The 11,196-nt window shown below is 43.0% G+C and overlaps 1 pseudogene; it reads left to right on the forward strand.

Moving 5' to 3' along the window:
• Positions 1-1,755: 1,755 nt before the first annotated feature.
• LOC147456344 (phosphatidylinositol 4-kinase gamma 4-like) lies at positions 1,756-3,645 on the forward strand (annotated as a pseudogene).
• Positions 3,646-11,196: the final 7,551 nt, after the last annotated feature.

Below are 11,196 nucleotides of genomic sequence, written 5' to 3' on the forward strand. Positions count from 1 at the left end.
GTGTACCTGTAGAGTGTGTGTGTACTATCACCCCTATGTGTGTGTGTGTGTGTGTGTGTGTGTGTGTGTGTGTGTGTGCGCACGTGCACGACATTGCAAGAGTTGTTGGCGAGCTTGATATTTGTACCTGTAGAGTGTGTGTGTGTCTGTGTGTGTAGTGGGCACGCTACAAGAGCTGCCGGCAACTCGGTGAGCTCGAGTCTTAGTGAGATATGCATGGAAACTTGGAAGAGATCGGCTGCAGGACGCGCTGTTTGTACTCCTTCCTGTGTATGTGAAACTGGAGAGAGAGAGAGTCTGAGAGAGATCGATAGAGAGACAACCTGCTATAGTAGTTGCATGCAACCCATGCACACAGTGTCTTTATGTGCATTGTAGGAGCTGTTTTCCATGCACACTGTGTGTGTGTGTGTGTGTGCGTTTTCAAGAAAAATCACTTTTCCAAATATACAAAATATTTTCTCTTTTTCCTTTTCCCCTTGCCCTCAATGGTATTTTTGAAATTGGAAACGGCATGCTATTAAGTTGAGACACATTTTTCCCGAACACTGGAGAGAGAGTAGCTTACAAAATTCTCCATGGCTCTTGGCGCATCCACGCAATATTGCAGCTTGACTTCGTTGCATGCACCAGAGAGAGAAGAAGAAGAAAATTGTTTTGATTTCGTAGGAAACTAGAGAGAGAGAGAGAGAGAGAGAGAGAGAGAGAGAGAGAGAGAGAGAGAGAGAGAAGAGAGAGAGAGAGAGAGAGAGAGAGAGAGAGAGAGAGAGAGAGAGAGAGAGAGACCTGAAAACGAGTTCGTTGGCTTCTCAATTGCTGGTGTGGTGTTGTAATTCACCATGGCCACATTGACGCCGCTCAAGGTTCTCCACCAATGGTGCAACATGTTTGTCCTGCGGGTCGTCATTGCCCTTAATTATGAAAAGGGGGTAAAATAAGAGTACATAGAGGAAGACCTTTAAAACAAGAGGGAGTTAGAGTGAGTTCTTGCTTCAGGTTAACCCCATCCACAAGAAGATCCCTATGCTCATCCACAACGGCAACCCTGTTTGCGAGTCTCCAATCGTTTTGCGATACATTGAAGAAGTTTGACCCCCTCCCGGTCATGTATTCCTTCTTTCCGACAATAAATACCACAGTGCGGTCACCCCTGCTCCTGGGTAGACTTTGTTGACAAGAAGCTCTACAACGCCGGAGCGCGGATTGTTCAAAGCTTCCAAGGAGAGAAGATAGGGCAAGGCCGGAAGGACTTCGTCGAGGCGCTCGAGACATTGGATGGAGCTCTCCACAATGTGATTGCTCGAGGTCAAATTTTTGGAGGGTAGAGAATACGGTATGTTGACATTGCCTTGGCCCCCTTCCTCTGCCTTATGAGGCCTTGGGGGAGTTCAAGATTTGGGAAGCTGCTAGGTGCCCCCATTTGAAAGTGGAAGGAGACTGTATTGGAGTGGCCACGTGTGAAGGAAGCATACTGAAAGAGGCTTCATGCACCTTAATCTTAATTAGTGATTAGTGTATATATATATATATATATATATATATATATATAGATAGAGAGAGAGAGAGAGAGAGAGAGAGAGAGAGAGAGAGAGAGAGAGAGAGAGAGAGAGAGAGAGAGAGAGAGAGAGAGAGAGAGTTACCTATTACGTCTGTTGCAACTCCTTCTCGCCATGGCCTGAAGGGGAGATAAAAATGTGCCTCACATACTAGAATGAAGTGCTCAATACACTAATAATATTCTTGGATTTGTTGCTCATGAAGCTGGCTTTAAGAAAACTCCCAATAACATCATCGAACTATGCAAGCAAAGCAACGACATTGCTAAAAAAGGTGATGTCCAACGACCCCGAGTCTACTCCTAAGGCTGCCCAGGTGGGTGCCACTAGGTTTGAAAATGCAAGGTTTGTGGAACGTCTACAACAGTTCAATGAGTGAACTCTCGAAGGTATGGGCTCAAATGCAGAATCAGTCTCTAAGACATTTGCGATTATCAAAGGGGTTACTCTTTGGGAAGGTTAATAAGGACAACAAGTGATGTTGTGTGGTGATCTTTTGACATACACAGTGTGCCTCAATAGCTCTATATATTTGTCTTTGATTTTTAGGGAACTAATAATAATCAATTTTTTGTGCTTGCCCGCCGCCTGGCGAGGTATGTTATATAGCCCCCTTTTTGGCATATTGATCGTATGCAACTTCATGTTGTGTGGACATGCCTCGAGCTTTTCTCGAAGGGTTATTAAAACTTCCAAAAGAAGGTATTTTGTCTTGAGAGAGAGAGAGAGAGAGAGAGAGAGAGAGAGAGAGAGAGAGAGAGAGAGAGAGAGAGAGAGAGATTTGCAACAAAGCGTAACCATCACTATTTGTCTTTGGTTCTCCCTTGGGATTGATGAGAGTCATCTTCGGAGCACAATGATGATGGCTTAGTAAACTATTACTAATCACATGATATTATTCCTAGACTCTCAAATTAGTGGTGAAGGTTTGCTTCGAAACAAATATGGATTGAAGTGTGCAAGGTTTTTATGTAAAGCACTAGAGACTGACATATGGAGGCCGTGACCTTTGCTGCCAAGATGCTTAAGTGAAGGATTATGGTCTCACAAAAATGGAAAGCGTGTGCATTTGGTTGTGAAAGTTTGAGAATAATAAGTAGTGACAATTAGAACAACTAGTGGCAAGGAGCATGCTTTCAGAACTGATAGAATGAAGACTTGAAATATAGGTTATGAATGAAAGAAGCTAGATTTGCAACTTACAAGCTACAACTGGCACTGAAAGGTCATAATCTCAAAGGATGACATGCTAATTGAGTAATTTTTAGTGGGGGATGATGCTATAGTGCACTTATTTCTAAGCCACAATGTAAAAGTAATAATTCATGCTATTGGGGATGGCATAAGAGTTATTAGAAGTTTCTCACAAGGTGAGGGGAAAACAAATTAATGTTGCATGGAAAAATGAGGAGGCTTCCATCAAGCAAAGTAGAAGAAAAATTTGACAATCTTTACCTGACAAAAAGTGCTAATGTTGTTGAAAGCTTCTCAAAATGTAGCATATGTAAGTGGTGTAGATCTCTTGGAGCATGTCAAAACTATTCTAGAAGAGGGAAATGCTCCTGTGTTAGCTCGTGATGGGTCTCGAGGTGTATATTTTATGCAAGATGAATTTGAGTCTTCCATTGTTGGGTTTTTCAAACCAACAGGATGAGAAACCTATGGTTGTAAATAACCCTAAGGGTCCACCTGTTTCTAAGAATGGAGAAGTTCTTAAACGAGGGTGCTTTGTGTGGAGTGGTAGCCTTTCTTTTGGATAATAAGGATGATGATAAAACATGCAGGTAAAATCTCATCGGTTTTGCAGGAGTCCCCTCAACAACTTTGGTGGAACGCCACTATGAATCTTTTGGCCTATCAAAAAATTGTAGAAACTACTTCAACCCTTCCAAAAATAGGGTCTCTTCAAATGTATGTACACACAAAAAGAAACTGTGGTGTCTCAAATTCATGTACAAGAATTACACTCGAAGTACACAAGATTGTTGTGCTTGACATACACCTTGCTAATACTGACAAAAATGGCACAAACATATTGTCTTGCAAGGAAGAAAATGATTCCAAATGGAGCAACATATTGGAGAAGTGAATGATTCAAAATAGTTCAATATGCATTAGGGAAGTGGATTCCACACACCAAGCACTGGAATCAAGCTCAACCTGCTCCTTGCACGTGTAGCCACGGTATGCAAAAGCTGCTCAAGTTGGCCGCTAGACACATAGCTGCATTTTCCCAACACTATTTGAGCTTACTTTGATGGCTCTATGCAAAGAGGTAACTCTACGCAGTGTGGTTGTGTGTGGAGAGAAGTGATCCACCTATTCATTTAGTGGAGAGTGCCGGCCAGCGAGAGAGAGAGAGAGAGAGAGAGAGAGAGAGAGAGAGAGAGAGAGAGAGAGAGAGAGAGAGAGAGAGAGAGAGAGAGAGAGAGAGAGAGAGAGAGAGAGAGAGTATATGCTTATGGATCACACCCGTACATTGGAGGGAATGGGAACTAAACCAAATGGTTGCTATGGTATGTATTGCAGGTAAGGGAATAGGCTAAAGTATCTAACTGGTTGAATACAGTCTCCTCTTTCAAAAACAAAAATTGATTTTTTAATTTGTGTTTGGTGGGTTGATATATATATATATATGTGTGTGTGTGTGTGTGTGTGTGTGTGTGTATAGAGAGAGAGAGAGTACATGCTTACGGGTCACACCCTCAATTCTGCAACACACCCTTCAGTTCAATATGATGCATAAAACATTTGCAAAGATAAGCAATTAAACGATCTATGTTTGCTTCCATTGCTATCAAGTTTTAAGTTGCCAACGTCGCTTAAATACACTGATAAAATATATGTGCCTTATATGTAGAAAGAAAGCATTTCAAATATTTTTCACATCAAAGATGGCATTTTATAACTAGATGCCATTTTTTTTAGCCGCAGCAACGCACGTGTCACATACTAGTTATCTTACTAATCTACTGCGGAGAGCGGAAGCTCAAGCATGCCACATGGCATAAGAGCAAAACACAGGGGTGATGAACTAGGATATTGGGCATAGTGAGCTTGGACAATGTCGTTGGTACAGCCAAACACTGTCGACCCAGGGAGAAGCCAATAGTAGGTGTGTGGAAATCGGTAGGTTGATGGCAGTACTCTTGAGCGTGTGCTTGATGCAGGGTACAACAAGCATGGTTGGGATGTGTATGCCAAATGTGGCTTTTCGCGTGGCAGGGACGACTTTCCACTCCATTGGTTGGGATACATAGAAGTGATGTAGATTGGTGAATATCATCAGATACAATGTTATATTGTGTATGAAAATTTGGGAGGACCGGATCAATTGTTTCAGGGGTTTTTATGTGCTTGACAACACGTATCTCCTAGCTCATCAATCGGGTTTTGCGGCAGGTTTGTGACTCAAGATTGATGGCGGTCGTTAAAGTGGTTGGAGTCTCTCCCGTACGTATGGTGCCTTTTATGGTAAGCTAAACAAAATTAAAGTGGACTTCAGACATGAGGCACGAGCTGGGGCGTAATCACTTCAACTGGAGCTTTTTTTGGCAATTGTGGTCAAGGGCATGCATGGCAATGTGAAGGGCTGCTTAAGTGCAATTTGTTTAAAGCATGCAAAAAAAGCGGGGCAAGAAAGGAGAGGTGATAGAGGCTTTTGGGGGGGAGGACAGGCCGGAGGATCGGTGCAAAGCTCTTGAGAGCGCTAGCGGCAAAGGGTACCACCTGGAGGTGAGAAGGTCATGAAAGCAAGGTGGTAAGCATCTACATAAGCGGTTGAAGTGGCCGCCATATCCCAAGGAGGGCGACTGGGGAAAGCTATTATTGGCAGCACAGAGGGGAGCTTTGGAGGGGAGAGGAGGCCGTTAAGCTGCAGGGGAGGATACTCTAGAAGGACGCCAAAAGCTACATGGTATTGGAGTTCTTAAACAGGTCTGATAACTTCAAGAGAGGTACCATAGAGGAGATGGGAGCGTTGTAGAGCTGGAAAGGAGACCGAATGCTGCAGAGAGGGGAGTCCGCCTGCTGCACAGGAAAGAGCTCTACGCATTGACGTAAGCCACTCACAGTATTTCGTAGCTTTTGGCATCGCCGACCCGCGACCTAATTTCATCATAACTAGGAATTTACACTTTTAAATTGAAAACTAAGCATAGACGGGGTATTGGGGCATCATTGCTAAGCATTTAGATGCATTATGGGTCGAAAACGACTAGGTCAAAAATCCACTGCTATTAATAATCGCGATTTTGGAACTTGACCTAAAGTGGGGTTTGAGACCATAGGCATGTGTGCTTAGGTCTTATAAACTTGTCCTAGAAGTTTTGTTACGTTTGGATGTCATTTGATGTTGTAACGGATGTGATTTGCACTACAAGAGGCTATTCATATTAGTGACGCTCACACAGCGACGCTCAAAAAAAAATTCCCGGCTGGGCTAAAAAAATAACCGAGCGCGCCCAAAAATGCAGATCTCAGATCTGAGTTTTTCGGCGCCCTCAAGCAAGGAGCAGGTAACGCTCTCCCTCTCTCTCTCTCTCTCTCTCTCTCTCTTTTTCTTCTCCACACACACACACACACACACACACACACACACACACACACACGAGGAGAGGAAGGAGAGCTAGGTATGCTCCTTCCCTCTCCTCATTCTCATGTTCCCTTCCCCTCTTTCTCTCTCCCTCTCTCTCTCTCTCACACACACACATAGTGTTTTTGAGAGAGAGAGAGAGAGAGAGAGAGAGAGAGAGTACAAACAAAAACAAAAATGCACACACACATACATAAACAAAGAATGCACACACACATTGAGAGAGAAAAAGAGAGAGAGAGAGCATGCATAAACAAAAAACGCACGCATTGAGAGAGGAAAAGAGAGAGAGAACATGCATAAACAAAAAACGCACACATTGAGAGAGGAAAAGAGAGAGAAAACATGCATACGATCCAAAAAAACGCACACACATTGAGAGAGAAAGAGAGAGAAACTAATTTAACATCGTAGGAAACTAATTAAAATTAAAAGACCTAAAGATCTAGCCGACGAGGAGTTGAACTCAAGACCTATTATTCAAGAGGGAAATGGCATAATCAATCTATCATACTTGGCATGGGTGATAGAAAGGTTATACCATTTATCTCTTTTTATTGGCACACACATCCACACACGCGCACACACACAAGAAGAAGAGAGTTATAACGTCGTAGGAAACTATCTTAAAAGACGGTAAAGATTAGGTTATATGTAGACTTACATTAAATTAGATTTAGGTTTATTTTTAACTAGATTTACGTTTATTTACGCTAGATTTAGATTTACCTTATATTAGATTAGATTTAGGTCTCCATGGACTGCGATGCCTGCATGAAGCAGGTGAAGAAAGCCCTCAATGGAATATAGGGTATTGCTGCCTTCACTCATGGTGGGCTTCGTCAATCCAAAAGTACTGGTGAAATGTCTTCAGAAGATAGGGAAGAAGGTGGATCTTCAGGGCGGCAAGAGTCACTACATCCCCGACACAATGACCATCTAGACAACCTCTAGTCATTCAACAGCAACTTCAAAGTTAGTAACAAGAGAAAGAACGGTCTAAAGGGCCAATTGCTGTCGTCAGATGTGGATGGAGATGAGGCAGCGTCACCGCCGGAAGTTAACTCTCACATCTTTAGTGATGAAAATGCCAACTCTTGCCGAGTTATGTGAAAAATCATGTGTTAAATCAGTTTTAAGGTTCTTATAATCCCTGTTAGTTTAGTTCTTTGTTTTTAATATAACATAATTTACGTTAGATTTAGATTTATGTTATATTAGATTAGACTTAGGTTTATTTAGGTTTACCCACACACACACACACACACACACAAGAAGAAAAGAGTTTTAACGTTGTAGGAAACTATCCCAAAAGACGTTAAAGATTAGGTTAGATGTAGACTTACGTTAAATTAGATTTAGGTTTATTTTTAGTTAGATTTAAGTTTATTTAGATTTACGCTTATTTACGTTAGATCGAGTCCACGCAAGAATTACTTACGGTTTAGGGTTTAGAGTTAGACGAACAATGAAAAGATCTACTGTGAAAAGATGGTAAGATGCTGTGAAGTGCTACAGCTAGAGAAGAGGCAAAGGGGTTTTGTCCACTACATGCAGTATCATGTAGACGTGGGTGTGTAGATTTCTTGTACCCACAAATATAGGTATTGACCAATAAAGACGAGATTATAACCCGGTGGTTCTGATCTCCGTGCACCTCTAGACCGAGGTGTGCGGGGATTGGACATGACTAGAGAATGTGAGGTAAAGAGAGAGAGAGAGAGAGAGAGAGAGAGAGAGAGAGAGAGAGAGAGAGAGAGAGAGAGAGAGAGAGAGAGAGAGAGATAAGACGAAGAATACCAATAGAATATTAAATTTGTTGTCCAGGTTATAAGTTTTTTATCCTCATTATGAGTAGCGACAAGGATGTGGGACCGTCCAACCGAAACACCTATCTCTCAACGAGGGTCTTATGTCCTTGTAATCAATGCAAGCATGCTGTGCGACGGACAAGACGTGTTTCTTTGCAGCACGTTCGCGAATTTGGCGAGTTCGATCCATCTATTATAGATCGAGTTGTTGCCAATTATAACTCGTCGGACTCTGAAGCTGGCCAACAAGCAGCAATCTTGCAACCCAATAGACGTGTTCGCAGGCGCTTTGGTCAAGCAGCATATGTGAGGCCACAAGATGTAGCCTCTGACAGCTCGGGGGATGATCATGCAGAGCACATTCCCAACGAGGCAATGTTTGAGCCCGAGATTGATGAAATGATCGAGACGATCATGGATTCAGAAAGGCTTATCTATGATGATATGAAAAGTGAAGCCGATACGCCATTGTATAATGGAGCACGTATGTCTAGATTGAAAGCACTCCTGGTTCTTCTCAACATGCAGGCAAAGTTTGGATGGAGTGACACTAGCGTCACAGCGCTTTTCAGGTGATCTATTACAATTAGTTTACTTTAATAAAACTCTAAATGTATAATGATCTGATAGATTTTTACACGACTGTATCATATTTTTATGTTGTGTAGATTGCTGAAAGAGCACATACTACCAGCTGACAATGTGATGCCAGATTCCCGAGATGAAGCAAGAAAGATTTTGCGAAACTTGGGGATGGATTACAATTCTATCCACGCTTGTCCTAATGACTGCATTCTTTTCAGAGGGGAATACATAGACATGGAGAAGTGTCCGAAATGTGATTCCGAAAGATATCGAGTAGATCTCCACGGGACAAAAATTCCACAAAAGGTTTTGCGACATTTCCCTCTGCTTCCTCGCATCAAGCATTTCTTCGAATGTAAGTCCATGGCCGCCCTAGCATCATGGCATGAGGAGAATAAATCTTCGGATGGTGTGCTACGAATTCCTGCAGATTGCGTAGCGTGGAAACATATAGATGGAACATGGTCGGATTTTGCCAGGGAAGCTCGAAATTTGCGCTTAGGCCTGGCTATGGATGGCGTAAATCCATTTGGTCAAAGATCAACATCTTACAGTGTATGGCCCGTTGTCATCGTCAACTACAACATTCCCCCGTGGTTGACTACGAAGAAGGGGCACCTATGGCTAAGCTTGATTGTGCCAGGGCGATATAAAGTGGGGAATATGGATGTGTATCTTCGTCCACTATTGGAAGAGCTACAACAATTGTGGATTGGCATAGAGGTGGTGGATATGAGCCGACACACAGGACGACGGAATGCTTTGATCAGAGGCATTCTAATGTGGACCATGCATGACTATCCCGGGCTAACAGAATGCTCAGGTGATCTATTGACACTCCTCACTCAGACACTGTAAATCTTGTTTTTTTCCATAGTTGATCTATTATCATGTGTATACATGCAGGGCTTCAAACAAGCGGATACAGAGCATGTGTCACATGTGGACCTAGACTGAATGCACGTAGGGCACCCTCACTGAAGAAGCAAATCTACGAAGGTCATCAAGCGTATCTTCCAGAGAATCATGTGTTACGCGACGGCTTTTTGGGAAGAGAGCCACCAAGGATGTCTGCACAAGCATGGTTAGAGCAGAAGGAGATGTGCGATGACGGATTGCCTCCAGGGATGAAGAGACTATCTCTATGGTACGAGTTACCATACTGGCCCCGACTCATGATCAATCACTTGCTCGATCCAATGCACATATTCAAGAATGTGGGTAATCTACTATGGGACCATCTGACCGGCAAGAAAGATACTTTGGGAGCCAGAGTTGACCTTAGAAATGTGGATCGTATGGAGCAATATTGGCCGCAAACAGCGTCTGATGGATCGATAAAACTCCCTAAAGCACCATGGATTTTCACAGGAGCCCAAGAACGCAAAGTAAAAGAGACCATTCGATCTTTGCGGACCCCCACTGGCGTAATGCACTCGCTCCGAACGTGTTTTACTAAAGAAGGAAAGCTTACCGGTTTGAAGTCACACGATTGGCATAAAATGTGTCAGGTACGTTCATAGTGGACTTTAATATCATTGCATAAAATGTGGACTTTAATATCATTGCTGCACATACTTTACAGTTTATTTTACCGGTTGCCATTGAGGGATGTTTGTCTCTCGACATCCGTAACACAATCTACAAACTTGCAAAGCTGGTGCAATGGATCTCACAAAAGGAGATCAACGTAGACTCCATACCATTCGCCAAACTAAATGCTGCGGAGCTTGTGTGCATGTTTGAGAAACATTTTCCTACTACAATGCTAACCATTCAGGTGCATCTTCTTGTTCACATAGTTGATGAGGTGGAAATAGCTGGCACAGTTCATTCCAGATGGATGTTCTTCTTAGAGCGTTTCATGAAAACGCTTAAGGGATATGTGCGTCAAAAGGCACGTCCGGAGGGTAGCATGGCAGAAGGTTGGTTGGTATCAGAGTCCCTAGTGTACATTGGAGAGTGGCTAGACGGATTTGATAAATCCCGGGACACGCTATGGCGAACCATAGATGATGAGCGCATATCTGGGATTGTCATGTGCAATCTCGGTGTTGAGAAGAAGATGACGGAAGATCTAGAGGCTAAAATCAACCGATTTTGCATGCTTCACAATCCAGTGATGCAAAAGTGGATTTCACAATATGAGGATGCAAAGCAAGAGCGACAAAGGGCACGAATCGAGTGGAGACGGGGAAGACGAGCACCGATGCACTATCCAGCGGTTCTGGAGAGCCTACCAACCTTTATGAGCTTAAGATGGTTGCACAACCAATTGAAAAGCGCACAACAATACGGTGACAAAGTGACTGAAGAAGAGTGGGAGTACTCTCGGGGCTGCGCGACCAAGGTAAGTTTGCAATGTACGACTAGCAAGTGACTTTATTTATAAACGTTTGAACGGCCACTCATAATCTTTGTTCGTTGTAGTATAAGTCATACACAGCAGCATGGTGTAAAGGTCGACATTTTAGGGTGGAACGAATCGACAAAAAGCGTTTTACTCAAGATTGTGGAATCATGGCAAAATTTGAACAGTCTAGTCGACGACGTTCCTCTGATGCAGATCCTGTGGTGGCGGAACTCACTTACTTCGGCACGCTGCAAGAGATTTTGAGGATCGATTACAGAGGATTTTTTGTCGACTTGT

The sequence above is a fragment of the Adiantum capillus-veneris genome, chromosome 6 (genome assembly GCF_014529385.1).
Source record: "Adiantum capillus-veneris isolate H3 chromosome 6, ASM1452938v2, whole genome shotgun sequence".
Classification (NCBI taxonomy): Eukaryota; Viridiplantae; Streptophyta; class Polypodiopsida; order Polypodiales; family Pteridaceae; genus Adiantum; species Adiantum capillus-veneris.